Source organism: Molothrus ater, chromosome 1, assembly GCF_012460135.2.
Source record: "Molothrus ater isolate BHLD 08-10-18 breed brown headed cowbird chromosome 1, BPBGC_Mater_1.1, whole genome shotgun sequence".
In the NCBI taxonomy this organism is placed as follows: Eukaryota; Metazoa; Chordata; class Aves; order Passeriformes; family Icteridae; genus Molothrus; species Molothrus ater.
Genome location: NC_050478.2, coordinates 103,851,724 through 103,876,753, shown reverse-complemented (window position 1 = coordinate 103,876,753; position 25,030 = coordinate 103,851,724). Strand labels below are relative to the sequence as shown.

The 25,030-nt window shown below is 37.0% G+C and overlaps 1 protein-coding gene across 13 annotated transcripts in view; it reads right to left on the bottom strand.

The window, feature by feature from the left end:
• DLGAP1 (DLG associated protein 1) overlaps positions 1-25,030 on the bottom strand; it is a 396,907-nt gene that overhangs the window by 216,876 nt on the left and 155,001 nt on the right. Inside the window, exon 1 of one of the 13 annotated variants that reach the window (XM_054516765.1) lies at positions 5,513-5,532. The exons of the other annotated variants lie outside the window; for them this stretch is intronic. The gene's annotated coding sequence lies outside the window, so the exon portion shown is untranslated. Of the gene's footprint in view, positions 1-5,512; positions 5,533-25,030 lie in introns of those variants that run through there. 13 annotated transcript variants of the gene reach the window in all.

Below are 25,030 nucleotides of genomic sequence, written 5' to 3'. Positions count from 1 at the left end.
GTGCATCACATAGAATCGCATCCAGACAGTTCTTGAGTATCTCCAGTGAGGTGGACTCCACATCTCTCTGGGCAACCTGCTTCAGTGTGTGGTCACCCACACAGTAAAGAAGCTTTTTGTCATGTTCAGGTGGAACTTCCTATGCATCACTTTCTGCCTGTTGCCTCTTGGCCTATTGCTTGGGCCCACCGAGAAAGGCCAGGCTCCACCTCCTTGTCACTCTCTCTTCAGACACTTACATATATTAAAGAGGAACCCCTCAGGCTTCTCAAGGTTAAACAAGCCTAACTGTCTCAGCTTTTCCTCATAAGAAAGAAATGAAGAGAGGCCAGCAAGAGGCTCACTGACTCTCACTGGCCTGGCCAAATCAGGTGACTATCAGCAATGCTGTATCACAAAAGCACTGTTGCCTTATCATTTCACTTCACAGAGATAATCTGCATTTAAACAGAAAATACATAAAAGTATTCTCAAAAAATTGGGAGCAGCAGTTGATTAGGCTGTTGGTTAATATTTGTAATTTTTCTGAAGCTTTTATTTAGTTACTTAAAATAAACTCCTACGCATATCCTGCCCAAGCTGCTCTAACAGAGAGGAGCAAGTGTGCCATCAGGTTTTCTCTGCCAGTCATGAAATTGCTCTATTAAATCCTCATGCTGGTGTGGAAAGAAGAGCCTGCTCCCAAGCCTCTGAGAGCAGGCTCTCTGCTCTGTCCTCGTCGTCACAAGCCTTTTAAGCTGACACTGGTTTTCACTTTGGAGGTGAAAGCATTCCTGCACCATGTGATAGGCTACTAAGCTTGCTTACGGTGCTGTGAAGAGCTGACAGAAGAGCCAAGCTTATCAACTGGTTATATTTCCTCTTTCCCACTAAATTTTCACACATCAAACTCTGACTGAAAAGAAGGGAACATGTAAATCTGCAAAATTTCACAGGAAAGTGATACGAACCCTATAGATTAATGTACAGACAGCCACAAAATGCATTTTTAACTATAAAACAACTTATAACCCTATGTCAAGTCCTCCCATTAGTGATCCAGTGAACAGTTATTACAGGAGTTTCACTTAATCAAAATTATGTAATTCCATGAATTTGCAGTTTAGACATTTTAAGTGCAGAAGCTGGAGACATTTTATGCGTGGGTGTGCCTTTTGACACTGATGCTTCTGCTTCATTTCTGCAAAATAGCATCCTGCAACCTGTACTATTTTGCATCCATTTCTATCCCCCAATGACTGTTTTTAGCCCATCAACCATATTTTAGGATGATCCATTGCATCCTCTGCTTACATCAGCATCCATTTATGTCTCTTCTTTCTTCTTTTGTTAGGCACTACCCACTGTAAAATGGAGAATTCAGAAGCATCTTTTATGCATTTAGCTCTTTATGTTGATTGCAACATGGCCAACTCATCTAACAAGTACAGTTATTTATCACTACACATTGCTAGACTAATAGAATTTCATTGTTTTTGACTAAACTTTGATGTTAAATGCTGCTTGTCCAGATATATGCCACAAATGTATATCTACAAAGCATTAAAATAATGTTTAGACTTTTGTAACATAGTAACAGAAATTCTGCTAATGTTTCATTGTGCCATTTTTATGCAAATGTTTTCATTATGCCATTTTTATGCTTTCATTTTAATTTCTGGTGAGCAGTAAGAGTGCATCTTTTTTTTTTGGTGATCAAATGTTTGCTGGTGAAGAAATCATGTTGCACTTCTTGAGTATGTTATTATAGTCTCATAAAATTAAGCTGTGTTTAATAACCTGTGTGAAAAACCTAGTTGCTTAATTTTTCTTATAAATATATTCTTATATAAAGAAACAATTGCAAGAAGAAACTAAGCTATCACTTCCTGAAAGATCTGTAAACATACTGAATGAAGAATCTTGAAATATAGGATCCATGCAGGCTTTAATTCCCCAAAGGATTCATTTCTGTGTAAAAACTGTAGCTCAGAATCCAATGGAATCAGAGCTCAATCATGCCCAACCTGGAGATACCTTGTAATCCAAATTGGATGACTGATTCTGATCCTTCCCCCCTCCCACTGCTCCTCCTGGTTTGGTCTATATACACAAGAAGGTTTTCTAATCCGTTCCTATAACACCTTTTATCCTGTTCTCCCTTCTGTCACACTATGCGACAACATTCTCACTGACCTTCTACTTTAAAAGTATTCCTTTGAATGTCTATCCTTCCTGGATTGTCCACCTCAAAAAGTATCTTGAAAACATCTTTATTTTTTCTTTTTTCACTGAAGCAAATGAACAGTAATCTCTCAATAGCTCATGCTTGATCTGCAGCAGACTTGCTGCCTTATTGACAGAGCTTCCTACAATGGGAATGGACAGCACAGGCCACTTCAGTATTTATAAACCCCTACTTGAATTCATTTCTTCTTGGCAGAATTAAGGTGGCAAGTACTGTAAACAGAAAATCAAAGGTGAAGTGAAAGCTGCTGCTAGGCTGACATCTCTAACCAGGACATTCAAAAATACAGAGTGAAAATCAATCAACCTTAAAAGCGGAAAAGTTTATTTGTGAAGACAAATGTGAAAAGGCTGCTGCAGAAAATTAAGCTAGTAGCTCACAGAAACATGAAAAGGTTACAGCTGGAAAAGCAGGTGGGGAAACCTTTTTACAGGGGCATCATGGTGTATTCTAAAGCCTGCAATTACACTAGATACAAAGAAACCTGCAGCAGTACAATAGTGCTGAGAGCTGCAAAAATGGCATAGGAATTAAAGATCATATACATCAGATGTATCCCCCAGTAAAAGTAACTAGAGGCAAGCTTCTAGGCACCAAGATGACTAAATCTTGACTGTACAACAAGCAAATTTCAGTTTCCTTGAATTGTATTTGCTCTTGGTATTTACATAAATGTTTGGATAAATCATCAGCTAATGTAATGAAATTTGGCCATAACTATGCAATTTTATTTTTTTAACAGTAGAAAATCTTAAAAAGCTAGTAGTCCAGAATTCAAACAACAGAAACTAAATTTCTTTCTAAATTTTAAAACTGCTCTAGTTCTTCACAGCAAGCCAAACCTAATCTTAAATCAACTCACCCTAAATGTTAACAACTGCCAAAAATGCATCTCCGGAATTTTTCTCCCTTTCTAACTCTGCCTAAGTACAGCAGTTATTTAGAAGGATAAGTTCAATTACATATACTGGGTAGGAGTTGTAATAGCAATATACAATTTCTCTTCTGATTTCAAATTTAGATGTATAGAACATAGCAGACATCCATTTTGCTCATCAGAATATGACGCTGCATCAATAAAAAGTTGTCATGCTTTTTGAGCCAGGAGAAGAAAATCTGGCACTACTTAACAGGGACTATGTATTCTAAATGATGCTAGACTTTCTCAGAAAATTTGTTTATATCTTCTGTGTAGTAAGATATATATATAATTTATACTTTTCAATTATTGTCATTTCCTTCTCTTAAATGAACTTACATCTTTCACTTGCAATTTTAGTATTACCAGTGGTTATGCCAGTTCAAGGAAAACCTCTATAATTTTTAGAATTGTGAATCTCCCAAGAACTAGTTTGGATGTTATGGCATTCTGTTATTTCCTTGGAAATGTTTTTTAACTTCTAGTCAAAAAGCATAGCATTTTCCTTATCAGAAACATGACATCAGTTAATACAGCTTATTCAGCTCAGATACAGAGCTCTGGCTTAATCCTCTAAAATAACCAAGATACTGGACTATCTTACTGAGTTAAATTTAAAACCACTACATAATAAGACTGAATTATAAGCTAATTTTTTATATCCTGTAACATTATGCCAGGTAGTACAAGGCTCTAAAACAACAAGTGACTTCTGATATTATTATCTAAAATCCTGTTTTCTGGAAGTGAAATGGAAGATTTCACTGGAAGAAACCACTGTCTGTATTATGATGAAAAACCACTGTATTCTGAGAACGTTTTGACCTACAATTTGTATCAACTGCTATTATAAACATATTTACAAATTTCAGGGCAAACGTCTACTTACCATCTTACAATTGAGAAAATCTCTATTAAAAATGTATGGCAAGAAAAGGAAACACAGCCTCCTGCATGAAATCTACTTTGGCTTCAGTCACTTGATATTTGTTTGCTGTGTGCTGTACAAAATTACTGAAGCACACAGAAATGACACTTTGCCCTTGGGTGCAATGGAATGACAGATTAAACGAGTAAATGGAAGACTTGGAGCCTCCTCCAAAGGGAAAAAATAAGCTTCTTAATACTTTCAAAGCCTTTTCAAGTATCAGCTTTTTCTGCAAATTAAGAGAGTAATTATTTAGTGAACTAACTTGAATTTCTTAAAAATGCAGGTAGCATGAGGGAAAAGAGTGAGACATGGAATGTGTTTAGTTGTCCCACAGTTCTGGCTGCCTTCATAAACACCTGATTTTAACCTAAGGCTACACAAGTCTTTTGTTTGTGCAAGGAAACACAAGTTGCATCATCACCTAATGCACCAAAATGCTTTTTTCTGTAGCCTCACAGATAGAACCAGTAGCTGTGCTTCACCTTCAACCCCCAAATATATATTTTGACCATGACTTTAGGGGCTCTTAAAAAGCACAGTAAAAGGAGGGTCAAAACTTCTTTTAAATCAGACTTTAGGCTCATACCAATTTACAGTTTCTGTAGGAATTGAATATGAATTGCAATAGCTCAATACTAATAGAGGGTTTTGCTGCAGTCAAATATCTACCTCATATTCACTAGAAATAGCACAGAGCAGAAACTCAAACTCTTATCCCTGAATTAAAGAACCTTCTTTGAGCCATTTTAGCATTTCACAAGGGATGCTTTCAAATGTTTGAGTGTTTCTCAGTTTCAATTTTTTTTGTTTGTTTTCTCTTAGATTACATTTGTAGATATTTGCTACTAAGAATTTTGTTCTCTTTTCAATTTATAAATCATATGCCCTTCATCAAAACAAGTAACAAATTGAAACCCTTATCTCTGAGAATAAAGAGAAGAATTTGAACTTAGGATGAATCAGAAATATTAATTTATTGAGCTTACTGATCAAATGAGAAAATTAAAGAAATAGGTAAGCATCCTTTGGATTGTACTCTGCTGGTCTCATTCTGGGCAGCTTAGTTTGAAAACGAGCAGATTATAATGTCAACAAGACTCATGAAAGAAATATTTTTTTTTCTGAAAGAAGATATACACATGTATTTTGTATTGCACAAGGAAATTAAGATATGGTCACATTTCTGTTGACAGAAAAATTGCAGGGAATAGAAAGCATGGGTGTTACAGTATTGTGAGCCAAATATGGAAAAAAAACAAACTCTAAAGACACAAGACAATAGCAGAAAGAAATCCTTAGACACTTTTCACACAACTGGATGTCCTACACTTAGAGGAAACTGCAACTAGTCTAGAAATATTAACATGAAACAACATTTCTCCCCAGACAAAATTAAGAAGGAACTGTAAGGACATCTGAGGGCTAATTCACATACCTTGAAAAATGCTGAAACATATTAAGGGCAATCTATAGCTAAGCACAGACTCTCCTGAAACAGACAGTTTTGACCTCCTCTGTGAAGAACTGCTGAGAGAATTGAGGTTGTTCAGCAGTACCTCTAGTGACAGGACAAAGGGCAACAGTTTAAAACTGAAAGATGGTAGATCTAAATTGGACACAATGAAGACTTTTTCATGATGAGGGTGGTGAGACTGTGGAACAGGTTGCACATAGAAGTTGTGGATACCCCATTGTAGATGTGTCATGTTTTGCAACGTCCCATGATTTTGGAGCAATATCTCTCATTGCATGTTTTACCATAGACCTATATTTTTGTCATGGTAGCTGCTATTACTCATGACTGAAGAGAGGATGTGGCATAGGCAGCTAAATGGACTTTTAACCTGATAAGATGCCGCTGTCATTATATTCTTAGCAATGTCAAGCCCCATTTCTATCAGACTGAACCATTCAATGTCACTAAATACAACCATACCCACTCTATTCCTCTCAGATTGCCATAGTAAAGTCAAGTTTCTGTGGCAATAAAACAACTTTATCTGCATGAAGTAGTTAGAAGTTCCTTTAGCTTCTCTATTACGGAACACTTCATACCATGAAACCACACCTTCAAAATTCACCAGCAACCACAATCCACAGGTCAGGTCAGACAACAGGAAGACAGGGGAGAATTGTGACTGCACGAATGCCATCGTACAGAGGCTAAAGAAATAAACCCACGGTACATAAGGCAGGATGAAAAAGCAGAAATGCCATTTCCAGCAAGGAAATTGTCTGCTGCTTGTTCTCCCTGCATTCAGAAAAATATGCTTTCTGTATCATCTTTGCTAATAAACACAAGATCATTAAAGTGATGGTTGATTCTAATAATCCATTTCACCTCCAAGCAGAAGAAGCTTGGCAAGGGTCCGAGTATTTCCCTGAGTAATTTTGTCATCAGGTAGCAGAAATTTCCAGAACATGAAGTATGATTTGGATAGAGTGTTCTAATAGAAGGAAGGCATAAAAAAATTAAAGAATCACACATCAAAGTAAATAATTTAAAACAAATAAATAATCAGCATATTTTTAATTTTCTGGTTTTCCTTCTCATTTTAGGCTCATGGTTTTCAGTGATTCTCCATGCTTCAAGTCTTTATCAGGAGAGTACAGTCCTCCCTATAGTAAATAGCCTTCTGTCAAGAAGCTGTTTTTAAATTAGTTGTATTCCCTAAACTTCCTTGGAACTTGTCTGTGGAGTGAGCATCCAAGGATCTTATGTTTAAAAAGCCTTGGAAAACAGAAAACCAGCTGATTGACTTCCCTCAGGCAGCAAATTATCAGGGATGGAAAACCAACTTACACTACACAATTTGTCTCAATTTATTTTTCTAAGATTCAATTCTGTCTCCTCTCAGATTTGTTGTTCAAGTGCTGATAGAACAGCCCACAGGCAAAGCAGAACACACAATTCAGTCAGTTTTGTTCCATCACAATTATCTAATCAAATCTCTGTTCACTCATTCATCAATATTTTTCATCTTATAATGAAGATACTGCTAAAATAGCACACCCAGAAGTTTCCTCATCCTACTTCCTATTAAAAACCCCAACAACCTACCAGGATTATTGGCTGAAATCTGGGTGTGTATAAGGAAAACTGCAGTACAGTGAAGACAAGATCAAATTGCTTATTCTTTACATGATTGATTAAGTAGTCTATAAAATGCTTATTTTTAAAAAAGAATTCCTAGCAAAGATTTCAAACATCAAAATATGGATATTTTTTGTCTGATATGCAAAACATATCCTGCATATAAATACAACCTGGGCACATTAGAATACCCTTAGAAACAATAAACTCATGCACTACTATCCATAACAGATGTATACAATACTCATGAGAATAAATACTGCTACAAGCTTTCTGAAAAGGACTTGCAGATTCAGAGCTGTTACACAGGTGAAAAATTATGAATGTTTCTCACCTCCAAGCACCTGACCCTAACTGGGATAAACTAAACTCTGGATGTCAAAATGATAAAAACCCTGTGGGAGGATTGTGATGCTTGAAGAGAATAAAAGCTGTATCAGCTACTGCAGAAAAAAAGAAAAAGAGAATGCAAGAAAGTGGTTTGCCCTTGACAAACTTTGTAGTACATTCTGTAGTATATTGTCTGTAGTACATTTCTGTCGAAAGCTGTGAGCTTGCTACAAATGCATAACTGCAGAGTTACATTGCTTCAGTATGGAAATGACACTAACACAGGTAATAAAAAATTTGCTCCCATTCACATCAACTTGGGGAATAAGGTGCAGTTCACCAGAACTTAAGGACCAATCTGACTCTCTAAAAAACCTATTTTGTCTTTAAGAACAAAAGCATTTTACTCGCTGTTCCCATGGGACAGAATATGTAGCACAGATATTAATCTGTGCATTGTTGTAGCTCTCAATACAGACCACTGTCTTAAAGATCCTTAAACATATCAACATTTAGCTGATAAAATATTTTATTTATTTCTTAGATGTGGTAACATACAGAGATAAAAAGGGAAAATAATAGTCTAAGATAAAAAGTAAAGAAATGAAAAATATGTATTAAAGTGGTGATAAGGGGCATATGTTCAAGAAATTGACTATTGAAAACACTCAGCTGATCCCTCCAAAACTTATAACTTAAATATCATAACAGAGTACAGGAAGATATGGCAGAGTTTAGGAATAAGGGAGGGATGAAATTCAGGACTTCATCAGACCATGTTCTTGTGCTATGCATTTTTCTAAACTAAATGAAATTTGTCTACAGTTTCATGTTTATAGGACTTGATGGAAGGAAATCCAGTTCATTTTCATAATGAGAACCAGAGGAAATAAAGAGATGAGTTCTTTATTAAAATTTAGAGCTACTGACAGGACCTCTGTCACACCACCTGCACTGCTGATTAGTAGGAATGTGCCCTGGCCCAAAGAAAAAAAAATGCCTCAAGAAATTACACTGCATATGTGACTGAAAAATCTTGCAAAGATCCTTCAGAGAAGAAATGCTGCCACTAATTCGGCAGCAGCTTTGAGCAGCCTGGTCCAGTGGAAGATGTCTCTGCCCATGGCAGGTGGGGTGGAACTAGATGATCTTCAAGATCCCTTCCAACCCAAAACATTCTATGATTCTGTGATTAAAATTTAAGAGCAGTCTACTTTTATACACTTCAAGGACAAGTAACAGCACTGTGTCATAGACACAATCAGAGATTTTTAACGCCAGGAGAGCATATATCATACATGCCTTCGAGAAATCTTTGGGCCTGAGGACACTTTGGGTCTGAGGAGGCTTTCCCTTTGCCTCATGAATTCCTTGGTGCAGGTGGGGGAGCACAGCACTCACTTTCATCAGGACACAACATCAGTGCTCTATAAGAGCACTTACCAGGGCTCTTCTGGGGCATTTCCTTGAGTCACACTCCAAGTGTGTCACTGTGATATTGCTGAGTAAAGGCAAGATGACTCTCCCAGAGCTCAACAGAGCAGAGCAGACAACAGGACACTCCTAAGTGCTCCTTCTCCGAAAGGCTGAGCTTCAGCCCCATGCAATACTAATTTTCATCTGGGTTGGACACACCAGGACAGAGGAACTATGACATGTACAGATGGAGGCAGGCAGAAGTCAGCCACCATAAATAAAATCTAGGCAGATCTGCTCAAAGAGCCCTGATTTTCAGACAGCAAGGGTAATGGGGAGGTGGGATACATCCCCTGAGCCCCAGCACGGCTTCTCATACTGTAGCTTATGAGTACCAGATGTGAGTCTCAATTCACTTAGTATTCAGTACTATTTCTTTTGCCACACAGAAACTTTTTTTATTATTATCTAGAAGTAGAAAAGAAATGCATATGTAGAGAGCAGAGGCAGTAGCATTAAAAAATTAGACATCAGAGTATTTTTAAATTCTCACAGAATTTGTAAATTATATCAAATATTTTTGTCTTTAAATCCAAACTAAAAGAAAAATAAATTAGAGTGGTTTTCAGTTCCATATTTTGAAACCAGACTACTTTACCCAATAATTTTGTTTTGCTTTCTTAGTTTTTTTTCTCTACCATTTCTTACACCTGTACTGGTTAAGCACCTCAAAAGCAAGCACAAAATCACTCATAGTATTTTAAAGGCTTTCATGAATGTTTCTCAAAGTGTTTCTCATTGCAGTTTAAATTTATTTCATTATTGCCAGATCAACAGTACAACTGCATAGACAGGGAGAGCAGTGGTTACTGTATTGTCTCATAGCCAGGCTTTTTCCATTCTACCATGAAAAATTTAAATCCTATTATATTGGAGAAAAGGCAGTGTGAAGGGAGACAAGATTGAACCTATAAAGACCAGATGGCCTTTTTCATAAATTATAAGATCACAAGGAACATCTAACTCAAGCTCTAGTGGATAGGTACTGAACAGCTTTCACTGCTCTTCCCTAAGTCAGCCAGCCTTACAAAAAACAGGATGTGGATGAGGGATTTGGCCAAAATTTTTCCTCATAGGTTTGCAGACTTCAACCTTGATCTACAACTAAAAGTGTCTCAAAGAATCATTATATAAGGGAGAATGACAACTGAATTGGCTCTGTCGAGAGGTTTTCCAAAAGTCTGCATCCAAAGCCATGCACCAGAAGAGGGGAGTCAGTGACTGCTTGCATGTAGGAGTTATTTTCCCACATTTGTAGCAGCAGCTGCCTATAAAAAGTCAAGGGGAAGTAAACTGATCTGACTCCCTGCCTTTCCACATCTGCACTGGACTTGCACTGCCTCAACTCCCTACCCAAAGCTCCACTCCTGAAACTTCAACGAGTAGTCAAATGATTGCTGCTATTTGAACAAGGGCGAGAGTGCACCTGAAAATGGTAAATGCTTAAACTGGTGACAGTGTAATAGCACTAAAAGGCATGGAAAGCGAAGAAATTACTTTGTAGAACTATTCAATATGAAGTATGTAGGATTCTTAAAGCACCACCCCAGTCCTTCCCCATACCATCAAAGCTCTTATTCTGCAGCAGCTGAAAAAGATGTTCAAAGAAAGACAAAACACAACCTGGAAAAATATTGGCATTACTAACAATTCAGTCAATTCTGGACTCAAGAATGGTAAGACACAGAAGAATAAAGAGTTTATGAATTCCCTTAAAAACTACAGATTTAAGAGCAACCTAGCAACCCTCTAAGTTTTATGTGATAGAAGTTATATATGTATTTCATGGCAGAGGTAAATTTTGAGGAGGAATGCAAAGAAGAGTAAGATTTATGAATGAAATATAACACTCCAAACATTTTACAGATACTTCACCTAGCAGCAGCTCCTCTTTTAAATTGCAGTAGAGAATCCATTGCAAGATAATATAAGAAAACACTTAAATCAGTAAAAATTAACCTTTATTGAAGCACGCATGAAAGGCACAGAAAATGCTTAACTTCAGCTATGGCAGCAGTGAATAAGATGACCAGCAAAAACTTATTCAGGATGAGACTTTTAATAGTTTAAAAGGATTTGAAATATAGAACAGCTCTTTGCATTATATAGTTAAGGAATGTATATGTTAATAAAGATAGAAGAAGGGTTCTGCCCTGAGACTTTTCTCCCCCTACACTGTTAATGTAGGCTCCCACTTTTATATGGGAGAAGTTACTTGCAACAGTTTCCAAAATCATAGACTCTTAGAATCATTTAGGCTGGAAAAGACTGTCAAGTCCAACTATTAACCATTTCCCCAAGTGCCATATTTACACAACTTCTAAATACTGTCATGGATGGAGACTCAGCCATGTCCTGAGAACCCTGTTACAGTGCTTGACAACCCTTCTGGTGAAGAATTTATTCCTAAAATCGAATCTAAACTGGCCCTGAAGCCACTTCCTCTTGTCCTATGCCTTGTTACCTTGGAGAAGAGGCCAACCTCCAGCTCAGCACAGCCTCCTTTCAGGTGGCTGTAGAGAGCAATAAGGTCTCCCCTGACCTTTCCTTTCTCCAGATTAAACAACCCAACTTCCCACAGTCACTCCTCATAAGACTTGTGCCCCAGATCCTTCACCACTTTGCTATTTTTTGGAAATACTCCAGCATCTCAATGTTTTTTCTTATGCAGGATGCATAAGAATCCCAGCAGCTGGGCAACCAGATGACAATTCCCAATGTTCAAATTTAAGGTCCTGACTACAAATACAATTATTTAACACAAATAATCTATGGATTCATAATGCTGCCATTGTACCAGTGTTTTTTAGATAGAAAATGTGCCAGTACCCCATTGTGAGTTAGGCTTCAATCATTTTACTGTGCATTTAATATTTAAACCAGAGTTATTTTTATGTATTTCAATGAACTTTTTTTTCCAGGGCAGCCTGCTTGAAATTCATAGGTTTCCAGAACAGACCTGGAGGTTAATGCAGATGACATCTACAAATACACTAAATTTATGTGTCTCTCACATGAGAAAAATGTGTTTAATTACAGTAAATTCTGAAAATTATTTATTTCATTTTCAGCCTTATCCTTCTAGATCTCAGTTACAAACAAACAATATTTGTACTGTGGGATTAACGTAACCTACTGTCACAAGGATCCTTTTTAAGAAACAATGTGAAAATGTTAAGATTACTAAGATACATATAATTCTTACACGTTTAGAGATTCTTTCCTACTTTCTGTCATACACTTATTTTCATTCCAAGAAATATCAAATACACACTAAATTAATCATGGCCTTTACTTACTTCCTCTTTGATCTTAAGCTATCCAAGTATAGGAAAAAAAAAGTACTGACATGGAATGACACTCATGCCTTAGCAGAATGTCAGCACAGGACCTTTACAAGGCCTAAAAAAGAGGGATTGCTATGTAAGAACAAATTTACTTCATTCAGTGACAATGAAAGCACTAAACCTTGGAGATAGGTTTTTTATTTTATTTTATTAAGTACTTTATTTTAATAAGTACTCCTGACAAGGGCTTATGTCAATCAGTGTTCAGACCACAGCTGTGATCTTGCCATTCTCATTTTACATGAGGATCTGGTGTGGTTTTCCCATTTTTCCAGATCCTAGTATCTTTGATTTTCTTTAGGAAATGGACTATCCCAATCTGTTTTCAGTTTGTAAAGATGAATCTCCAAGTTTCCAAGCCCTATATTGAATAACTGGTGCCTAAATTGTATTAATATACTTAAACTAACCTTACTTATTTCAGACTTACACACTTACTGACTCCAAACAATTTGCTCTATCCACATGTTCTAAGAGCACAAGAGGTCTCCATCCTGATATGCAAAAATTCAAGCAAGACAGGCTGGAAAACAAAATCTCTGAGCAAAGATCTGATGCTCACACTGAGTAAGAAGGCAATGCACAGCCAGAGAAAGCAAGGGCAGGTGACCTGGGAAGAGTACAGGGATATGGTCCAGAAATGCAGAAATGGGATCCGGAAAGCTAAGGCAGAGATGGAATGGACTTGGCAAGGGATGTGAAGAATAACAAGATGTGAATCTATAATACATAGTTCAACAAAGAAAAGCCAAGGAGAGTGTGTCTCCTTATATAAATGTCCCCATCAAAAGGGGGAGATGGTGATAAAACAAGGGTTATGGTTTTAAACTAAAAGAAAGGAGATTGATTTTAGATATTAGATATTAGGAAGAAAATCTTTACTGTGAGGGTATGCCCAAAGTTATGGACACTCCATCCAAGTGTTCAGGATGGATGGGGTCCTAGGCAACTTGATTTAGTGAGTGACAACCCTGACCATAGCAAGGTGGGATTTGGAGCTAGATGATCTTTAAAGTCCCTTCCAACCCAAGTCCTTCTATGATTCTCTGATTCTACAATTCTAGTGAGAGGTGTCTCTGCCCATGGCGGGGGAGGGTTGGGACCTGATGATCTTTCAAGTCCCTCCCAACCTCCCAACCAAACATTTTAGTATGTAAGTATAATCCACCTATCAAACTTGACAAGCAACGCAGTTCTCAGATGAACAAAAGCTGAGTGCCTACTGAGGACAAAAATTCATAAATCAACATGTTAATGAGGCAAGACATTTTCTTTTTTAATCTTTCTTACCTCTCCCTAGCTCTCAATCTATGGCAGCACAATATCACTCCCCCAGCTCTATTTTCACTGATTGTGTATTCCAGGTTATATTTTCCACTGCATAGTAATTTGAAGTTGCAGAACAGCATTATTAATTAATAATTGCTCTTTTTAGATTTTTTTATCTAATACTTTCATAATTGATTAATCACAACATGGATTCTACTGGAAACAAAGGAGCTGTGCTTTGGAAAAGCTCTCTGCATCCATATAAAACAAGACTGTCTGCTTGTATAAACTTGCTTATTAACTTGCACAGCACATACATAAACATTCTTGCTCTGCATGATTCAATGACTCTGAATTTTAATAGTCCCTTTAGGTAGAATCACTGTAGAGAAAATGATTTAAGAAGCAAAATAAAAGTCAGTGAACAGTGATAGAATTCGAGGAATTACAGCTGATATTTGAACTGAAGGATTTTTTCAGAAACATGCAATGTATCAAGACTGTATGCATTCAGTCAAGAAAGTATTCTTGATACAAAGTCTACAAAACATCTACCCAAAGTTAAGGCAGTATCTTTAAGTATTTGTGGCTTTCCAAGAGCACTGACAAAACAAAATTAACAATTTATTTAGAATTTACATTTAAAATTGCTAGAAGACTTTACTCTGAAAGCAAGTATTATCAAACTGTCAAATTAATTCCTTAAAGACCACAAAAGACTACCATTGACTGCAGGAAACATTAAAAGCAGATTCTTATCTTCTGTGGGAATGGTGCAGCCAAACAATAAAGGTCATACATTTAATCTCTAACATGATAGAACATTGATATGGAAAGTCTCTGTGTGACTTTTATTTCTCACTCAGTTTATTCCCTGTTGTTACCCAGTAATTATTTTCACTTTTTTTTTAACAGATTCTCCAAGTATGTATTTAACTTGGGACTTGTGAAATGACTAAATTTAGTTGCAGGCATGTTGCCTGGTTGCATGTTGCAGAAGTGTGACATTTGGCATCCAAACTGTGATAATAAGGAAAACAGAGAGAAGAGAATGATTAGAAAAGATAAGGCACTGCAACCTAAATAGGACACTACACATAACACACCTGTATACATTAGAAGTATATATTAGATAGCATGTACAAATCCTTTTTCCTTGCCTTTCTGCCACTCAGGAGGTCATAAAATAGTCTGTGCTTCAGTTATTCCAGCACACATACCAAAACAAATAACAAGTTAAAAATGAAAAACTAGGATGCCTTTACTTATGCACAAATTGGTTTTTCTGGATCGTTGGTCAAAAATTATAATAGCTATTAATTGTGCACAGACTGAAGAGGTGTCCTAGTTTTTCACCCCAAATTATAAGTTGTTCTAGATCGATTAACAATACTCAGCACCTTTAGTATATTTTCACATAGGTTCTACTCTATAATGGAAGAAGAAAAAAGAACCAAATAGAAAAATCCCAGTATAAAATATTAATAATGACGTTTCAGTTCTACAGAATATATTTTTCATGACAGAGGTATGACATCTTCACACACCTTAGTTTTTCTAGTATGAAAGTCCAGAAAAAAATGGAATTTGCTAAATGCAAGCAGAGTGAACATCATGCCCCAGCACAACCTCCTGCCCTGCACCTTCCAGATCCATTTCAATCCCACTTCAGCAGTAGTTTGAATAATATATTCTGTCATGTTATGCATTTTTCAGAGCAAATAATACATCACATATTTGTTAGCAGTATTTCCTACTGTAAGTTAAAATGGTCTACAAACACAAATATTACTAAAAATGCATATAACAGTTTTTCAGTCTGAAGTTACATAACAGTAATGTAAGAGGTGATATTGTGAATAATTTTATCTTAATAATTAATAGAGGGATGATTAAAGACCACCGGAAGAGTGTACTCTGCATTGCAGGTTCTTAGGACTATTAATATCATGTGTTAAGAAATAGTTCATTGCACTTCAGAAAACTGCCAGACTTGCACTTCTGTAGAGTAAATTGCCTTTTATGGAGAAGGATTTTAAAGGAAAGATCTGGTAGTCTTTTTACCCCGCTGAAGTCCAGCTATTTCTGTATTATAACTAAATTTTCTCTTGCTAAACAGGAAATGTGGGTTTCCCCTTAAAATCCGTTTTCTGCCTTAAAAAGGCAACCCTGACTTCTATTATGTAACAGGCTGAAGCAATGGCAAAAGCTCTCATCTTCTACAAACACATTTCTCCTGTCCTTATAATCCAGGACAGGTGATTCTCTTGCTGTTAGGTACGGCTGCAGGATAAATTTCATAAACTAGATAATCCTTTTCTAGGGAAAGAATCATCCCTACTGGGATGAAGTGAAACGAGAGCAGAAAAATTATTTGCTGCCAGACACAAGCAGTTCAAGGAGGCTCTCCTGGAAATGGTAGCACTTAGTTCACACTCCTTAGCTCCTAAAAACGAAGGAATGGAAAGCAGAAGCATAATAGGTAATTGGGGTCTTTCAAGCCAAGGGGAAAGTACACAGGTAAAACACCTACCAAACACTTTCCTGTTCTCAAAAGCAGAAAAAAACACACTGGGGAGGTAGCTGAATGAAGAAAAACTCCTTTTTTAAACCACAAGGAGGAGAAAGAGGACATATGAATAATACTTTCTAGATACTCTCATTTAATGTCACAAACCAGGGTTTGCAAATGTGCACCACATATTACAGTACAAACCTTCTAGTACTTTGCATGGACTGAAAAAGCTTTTGAGAAATATGACTGACTGTGGAAAAATTGAATATTCCTAAGAATTTCTATTCCAAAGAATATGCACAGAGTAAAACATTGATACTGCAGATCTGATTTGCTTTTTATACTTGTGTTTTGAGAACAACCAAAGGGAATGAAAGACAAATTTCTCTTACTAAGACAAACTGCTTTCAGGTGGATTCTTGTGCTGTTGTATTTCTTTATTCATTCAACAATATGTGGATGAAAATATTGTAACTTATATTGGAAAGCCACACACAACCAAAAATAAGTTCTGTGCTTAGCCAAAGGTTCCTATTTCTGCTCTACAAAAAAAAAAAAGCTTGCAATTGAATAACAGTAATTGAAAAGACTCCCATTCATTAAAAAAAAAAAATCAATTATCTGATCTCAGCCCTATGCCAGTGATTCCTCTGGAGTTGGAGAGAGGGGCACATCTAGAGGTGAGAGCAGGGTAATCTGTCCTCATTATTTAGGGATTTGGTCCAAACCATTCTTTTTGCTGATATTTCTACAGCCTAAGACAGACCCCAGATTAAACCACTAATTTTGGATGGGTTACCTCGAGTGAGATGTACTTATCCTTTGCACCCTGACTAATGCCACTTGTGGAACCATTTGGGAATGAGAATTGAGAATGAAAACTAAATCATGAAAGTTATTAAAGAGCATCTTTAAGGCAGGAAAATAAACTTGTGACTGATATTAAATTGTCATTTCAGAATTGTTGCAATAGGTAGTGCTATCACAGTTTAACAAAAAAAGCAACTAATTTATAGGAAAATATAATATTAAATACATTGAAGAAAAGTATTTTATAGGTGTGGTTATTATACAGCCATCACTACAATTCCTTGGTAGCACATAATTTAAATTGTGACATAAATAGCAATATGCTATAGCAAGCAACAACATTTATCAATTCCATTTCTAGCCAAATGTAATACTCATTCATGCTTAGATAAATAGATGATCATTGGCTATCCAAAGAATAATAATTTCTCAGTTAACACCCTTCCTAGTGAGTACACATCTCTGCCAGCCTGTACATTATGTCCCAAGCAGAAGGTCAGCTATCACACCTGAAATCAAAAATTGCACCATTAGCACTGACACAATCTATTTGAGGGCTAAGTGATGATGGCAGGTGCTCAGCAATAGATTTCCCAGAGAAACCCACTCCCTGTAGAGCAAGCTTTCTTTGGTTTTATCAAATAAATTACTTCCTCAACCACAAGCCCACAGTACAGCATGAGAGACAAGCATGCCAATGGAAATCAGCAACAGCAAAAGCACTGCATATGAGTCCTGTCACACATCTGGATTCAATGGCATCGGTGCAAGCAGTCAAAGGCTGCTAGTAGCCTGTAAGTTTTTCCATTTCCCAGAGGTATTTCAAACACTGCATACTCCAGTCTTAGAACACAGAAACACTGATGACTCAAGCTTTGTCACCTGCAACAAAACTGCCTTGCTGAGACAGCTGTCATCCCCCTAAAATTGCCATGAACAGTACATGTCCCTTTGGAGAGCCGCCCACTTTCAGGACTCTCACATCTCTCCTTACACTTGGAATTGTAACTACTTTGAATAATTAGTTACCAATGAATTAGAAGACATTACTAATACACCTTGGTCAGACTTTCACCATTCTGTAAGGGTAAATTTATCTCTTTATTTGCACAGTGCAGGTTTCATCCTTGCAACACTGAACTGCAAAGATTATCTGAATCCGATTTTTTTATTGTGTTACAGCTGAATTTTTATAATTAATCAATTAAACAGGTTCTGCACCAAAATAATACCTTGTTTTCCTAACTATAATAAGATTTTTTTATGATTAAAAAAGAAATATATATCAATATAGCTACAGAGATTTAGGGATCTAAATAATGTTTATTCAGTCCTGTATATGGAAGTCCCATCCTTACTGAAGGGCAAACTCTTGAAGAGATTAAGAGAATTCATCTAAGTTTAATCAGGATTTGCCAGAATAATATTTGATATATAAATAATTCAAGTTTGAATAATATGCCAGAAATTTGCATTCTGTTTCCCTGTAAGAAGATAACACATCATTCATGCCTCATATATCTTCCCTTGTTTTAGATCTGCTATAGCTGGTAAGACCATATTATGCATTTAGAAGGGTAATCAACCCTAGTAATATTTCAAAGTCAGAAATTTTCCCTCCTTCTGCACAGAAGTCTAGATGTTCAGCAGAAGGCATTTTGCAAAGTTAAAAAATAATACAATATCATATCTTGGTAAAAAGCAAAGCTTTAAATTTATTCAAGATTTCCTCACAGAAAATAAATAGGTTTTTATTTCTCAAACATATATGAAATGAACAGTCTGATAGACTGTGTACCAATACAAATTATCAGTAACTGTAATGATACAATCCATTTCAGTCCTTCTAACCAATAAGGATCTCTGCTGAAATACCAAAATTGTCATGAAGAACCACAGCATATAGTTTGCACATCATTAGTAAATCAAATGGAACTGCATTGGAGACAGAACAGGAAAGCAGTTGATTCAATAAACTGCATTTGTCATTCTCAATTTCTTTTACCATTTGGATTTTAATTACAAATCAAGTACTTAATCTAAGCTGAAACCAGATAATTCAATTTATACCAGGTATGTGTTTCCAGATAGGAATCAGCCTGGAAGGACACACAAGAAGGGCTAGTGCAGCTTCCCAGATGGAGCTCTGGTGAGATGGTGAGACCGTGCTGCCATCCCAGTGCCCTGCTCTCAGCACCCCTGTGGGAAGTGCATCCTGGTGGAGGAACTCCTGCCCTAAGTGGCAGAGCTTTGGGAGGAAGAGAATAGGTAGCTCTCCAGGGCTCTATACTGGGGCCAGTCCTGTTCAGTATCTTTGTCAATGATCTGAACGAGGTGACTGACTGCACCGTCAGCTAGTTTGGACATGACAGTAAGTTATGTGAGAGTGTTGATGTGCTGGAGGAGAGAAGAGCTCTGCAGAGGGATCTGGACTGGCTGGATCAGTGGGCTGAGGCCAACTGGATGAGGCTCAACAAGGCCAAGTGCTGCATCCAGCACTTGGGCCACAACCATCCCACGCAATGCTACAGGCTTGGGGCAGGGTCGCTGGAAAGCTGGAAAAGGACTGGTGGATGCTGGTCAACAGTAGCTGAACATGCGTCAGTGTGTCCCCAGGTGGCCAAGAATCCTGTATTATATCAGAAATGGCGTGGCTAGCAGAGCTAGGGAGGGGATCATACTCCTGTACTCAGCACTTGTGGTCCTCTCACTACAAGAAGGACATTGAGGTGCTGGAGCATGCCCAGAGAAGAGCAACGGAGCTGGTGAAGGGTCAGGAGCAAAAGTCCTGTGAGGAGCAGCTGAGGGAGCTGGAGGAATTTAGCCTGGAGAAAAGGAGGTTGAGGGCAGACCTCCTTGCTCTTTCTAAGTACCTGAAAGGAGGTTGTAATGAGGTGAGAGTCAGTCTTTCCTCCTATGCAACAGGACCAGAGAAAATTGCATCATGTGCCAGGGGAAGTTTAGACTGGATAATAGGAAAAATTTCTTCACAGAAAGGATTGTCAAGCATTAGCAAAGGCTCCCGAAGAAGTGGTTGAGTCCCCAGTCCCAGAGGTTTTTAAAAGATGTGTTCATGCAGTACTCAGGGACGTGGTTTAGAGGTGGACTTGGTAGGGCTGGGTTAATAGTTGGACTCAATGATTTTTGAAACCTAAAAAATGCTATGGTCCTATGATCAATTTCTTTAAATATAGGGAAACCACTGAGAAAATAAATGCAATCAATATAAAATACCCATACAGAGCTGTATAAATAACATGACATAAGAAACATTTCATTCAGGATTTAAGAGCTCAAAATTATTGGTATTATTGATTTTTTTTCTTGTTCCCTGACAGCTAACCAGTTACTCAGAGAGGACACACTACATGCACACAATCTTACACAGTATCATGTGAAGTAAAGTACAGTAATTGAAAATAAAAAACTCACCATGTTGTTGAATGCTACAGCGGTCAGGCAGTTCAGGTTGAATAAATCCTTGTAATGGAAGATTATCGGGATGCAGCAATTATTTTCTGTTTTCTCAGATACTCAGGCTATTGACATCTTGACAAGAGGTCAATTTTCTATCGAAAGAGTCTCAAGGTATTAATTTGTCTAAACCTAAACCAGATGCTCTCTCAAATAAGGTTATTCCTGAAACTATGCATGCGCTGTTACATTTGGTACATCATGCTTTCTCCACAGCACAGGGTTCTGTGCTTACTGTTGCTCTAAGACACTAACTCTTTTCATGACACTGAAAGAAATCTGACTGGTGTCAGCAAATATCAAAGACTCAAAGCCAGATCAGAAATCTTGCTGCAGGACAAAGTTCATCCTCGTTACAAATTTCCACTAATAATGACCCTACATTGGTCCAATGGCATCTGCACAGAAGTGCTGGGTTTAGTATCACATCCTGCTTATTTTCTCTGAATTAAAATACCCGCATCCCCTACAAAGTTGCTTAGATATCCCTCTTATATGGGATTGCTTCTGATCTTATATCTAAGAAGCTCTGTAATTCAAGTCTCATTTCAAGCCAGTGGTAATGCATCTTTCTTGATGTCATACTGACTGCCTTCAGTCCTGCCTTTTGGACAGATTCCACATTGTATATGAGAGAAAATACGTTTTGACCTAATCAATCTATTTTTTACCTCATGGAAAGCTATGTTGCCTCATATCCTTGAACATACTTTCTGAGTTACATTTCCAAATTTAATAGATAGAGAGAAAAATTACATTTATTTGTAATTTTTAAAAAAACCTTTGGAAAAACTAGTTCTAAATATATGCATAAACATGCATATATTGTGTAAAGAAATGGGATGTAACAATTACATTCTGTGCAAGCATTTCTCAAACTCATTTGGCCAAATCAATAAGTGAACTTAGTTTATCAGAAAGCAATGTAACTCAATTTTTATGGTGGTTAAAACCTAACTTTAACTAGGTCTACCCATCAGAAAGCAGTGCACCCTCCAGACCAGAGGGCATTTTCATGCAGTGCTCAGAAGCCAAAATCATAACAGCCTTATAGGAAAGCATGACACTTCTCTGAGGCAGAGGAGCAAATTAGAATTCATCATTTGAATAGCTGCATTATGAAGCTATTGATGTTAACAAGGACATATATTACTTTTTGGATCACTTAGGCTACATTACTACTTGCTCACTTACAGAAGCCAAAAATCATCATCTTCTAACATTGCACTTTCATTTTCTCATTCACTAACAAAAAAGAACCCAATTCTTGGGCATTGGGTACCTTCACCCCAAGTACCTGCCTAGAATCTTGATCTTCAAAATGTAATGTATTTTAAAATTGGTTTAATTATAATTTTTCTTCCCTCATTGGACATCAAAGTAAATGCTTTTTATTTTGAGCTTTGATAAGCTGTGCAAAGAAACACAGCAGTTGCCATCAGTAAATTGTTTAAAGTACACACTGCTTTATCCCCATGTTGGACTTGATAGGTCACATGGAAGATCTATGTGATAAGGATGAGAAATGCAGCAATCTCATTTGTATAATTTGTATTCTGGTAATGATATGTATTTCATAAAGATGACAAATAGGTTTTATATACCAATACAACCTGAACAGTATTGTAACCCTGTTGTCTTACTGATGTCTTGGATAAACAGATTACCAAAATATCTATGAAATATCAACCACTATGTAAACATTTATCTTTGTATTTTATATTCAAGTCAATCCACCATTATACAAATTGTATCCATTTATATTCTGAGTTTGTAACACTGGGTTGACATAGGCCTGTCTTCTTATACAACAAAATGTAAGTTTAAAAAAAAAGCATTAAGAAGGACACACAAGTTTTAATTTCATTAAGTGTTAATAAGCATAACCAGGCTACTTATTTTTCAACATTAATTTTTTACATGTTGTTAAAAAAAATAAAGAAAAAGCCCCAAATCCTCAATATTCTTGGTTACTACTCTGTATTTAGATAGCATTTATCAGATGGAATTTGGATTTCTGGAGTCTCATAAAGCTCAGCTTTGTGAGTAAACAAAGCTCAGGATAGAATTTGGCTCTGATTCAAGGAATACAGTGATTTTCTTCACTCATGGGCAAGCTTTACTTTGCTCTCTGTGACCATCCTATTTCAGATAATATATCTTAAAAGTAATACTAGTAAATTGGCTTGCAAGTAATACTTGCACTGATAGCAGATCCAGTTTAGAAAACAGATGTAGTCCAGCCATGCAGACCCTGGGAGTGAAGCATTATAAAGAACATTTCAACAGTCAGGACTGCAGTGTCCAGTGACAGCAAACTTACTGCTTGTACTGGTGCATGACTGGGTGCTTAACGTGTTGATACAGCCTCTAATTCAATGTAACTCTCACAAAGGTAAAATTGAGCAGCCAGGCACACTCATCTAAGATCCAAGTTTTCCTGATGAGAGACAAAGGTCTGAAGTGAATTCTTCATATAAGCAATACTATAGAAAATCAAGAAATGCTCAGCTAATATGTCTACTTAGTCATATTTCAGGACCTCCTCTGTTCAGCGCACTCAGATCACGGAGCAGGTCCTGAGACATGACTGACCTTTTCTGCTTTGGCAATGAAATCTTTTGCTGAAAGCCCAGCAGACACAGAGCAGCTCCTTAGGTGCCATGTCCCTGCCATCTCTGCACACAGACCTGGTCTTTCTTCCCTACAAGCTGCAGAATGGAGGTGAAATAACATTCTACTGCAACACTAGTGAATCACAGTCATCTTATTAAACAGATAGGGTGCAAGTACTTCAGCAGCAATCTCAAGTAGCTCCTATTAGATCAGAACACTTCTTTTGCTGCTCTTACATACAAATAAACAAACACACTGACTGCAAATAAAAGAGGCCACTGGGACAGTGCAGTCTAACCTGCTGTGTAACATTACAGAAACTGTCTGATACTACTTCACAGCGCCTTCCATCAAGTCCCACTTCTGAATCAGATGCTTTTAGCTCTGCTGCATTTCTAGAGGAACCCAAGAGATCTTGGAGAATTTAATGAGTACATTTCAAGGATGTTTGAACATCTAATTCCCTGAATTGCTTCAGCAATTCTAGACTTAATTCCAAATGAAATCTTTTAAATTACAAGAATCCACAACTGAGCTTAGTAAATTGTTCCAATGTGTATTTACTTCTGTTTAAAAATATGCACTTTGCTTCCATTTTGAGGTTTAATTTCCATGTACTGGATCTTTTTTGTCATACTTGTGAGTCTCAGAAGGTCAATATTTTGTTGCCTTCCACAGAGAGGAAAGTTTTCTGACTCCAGCCCCTCTCCCAGTACTGAATCAAATCAGCCATTATTTTTCATCTCATTTGAACCAATCCTGTGGTCTCTCCTAAAGCATCTCCAATTTTCAACAACTTCTTCAAGCATGAACACCTTAACCAAGTATGTCCTGGAGTGGCCATGTTTGGAACAGAAAGGTGGACTTCATGTATTAGTAAATACATTAAATACATAAGTAAGACCTGAGTAGTGCCTTAACCTGCCACCTGCAGAATCCTGTTACAGCTGGTAATGTACCATGCCCTCAAGCGCCTTTTCACAGTTTTGATTTATGGGATCACATCCCGTTTTATGCTCCTTTACTCTTGTACTGCCTAATACGTCAGCAAAACATTTGTTTATATAGATACAGGACATACATACAGAATGATACTTTATGTACAAATTCACCCAAAATTTTTAAGCAACTTACCCTCCTCAGTATTTATCACTTCACCAATTTCTGAGCTATTTCCATAATTTACTTTTGATGATTTTTTATTTTCTTTCACTTCTTGAAATTGTCCTGATTTCCAGGATTTGAAAGATTGGAATTTTAGTCGTTCAAATAACTTCTTGGGCAGCTTATAAAAATTAGGTGCAAAGTATTTTGTTGTTCTGATTTTGCAACACTGAAATATTTTGCCTCATTTCTGAAATAACAACAGTACGATGAAATTTCTAGCCTGTATTAAACTTTATCAATGTGCTCAGATAAATTCCTGCTTTAAGAGCAAAAACAATTCAGAAAGCTTCAATAATATGCATGTTTATACATTTTATTCTTGATGAATGAGTTTGTTAAAATGTTGGTTTCTTTTCCTTTGGTCTTGAGAACACAATCCCTGCATCCAAACATGACTGGGGTCTCTCTCAAGCACACAAGCCCTGAATACTAGAAATCTTTGTCATGGCCCAACTGTGACCCACCACTATACTGTCGCTTCCCCAAACCACTAGACAGCTTTTTTAAACTGTGTCTGCAGAATTCAGACTGTAGCTAAAAGGGCTGGTAAGGGAAAGGCAGGGAAACAAAAGGTAAGTAGAAACTATACAACAGAAATAAAACAGATTGCAGCAAAGTTTAAAATAATAGCCATATGGCAGAGTTTCATATAAAATAAAGCTTTCAGGAGACCATAATTTTGTATTACCCAATGAGCCAGAAGAGGCTACTAACGTACCTTGGCCACACTTCCCCTATCCACTAAGAACAAATATATCTTTTTATTTTGCACAGTGCCAGTTCCATGCCTGCAACCCTGAACTAAGAGGATTATCTGAATCATATTTTTTTATTATGTTTTTGATGTAGTTGTTA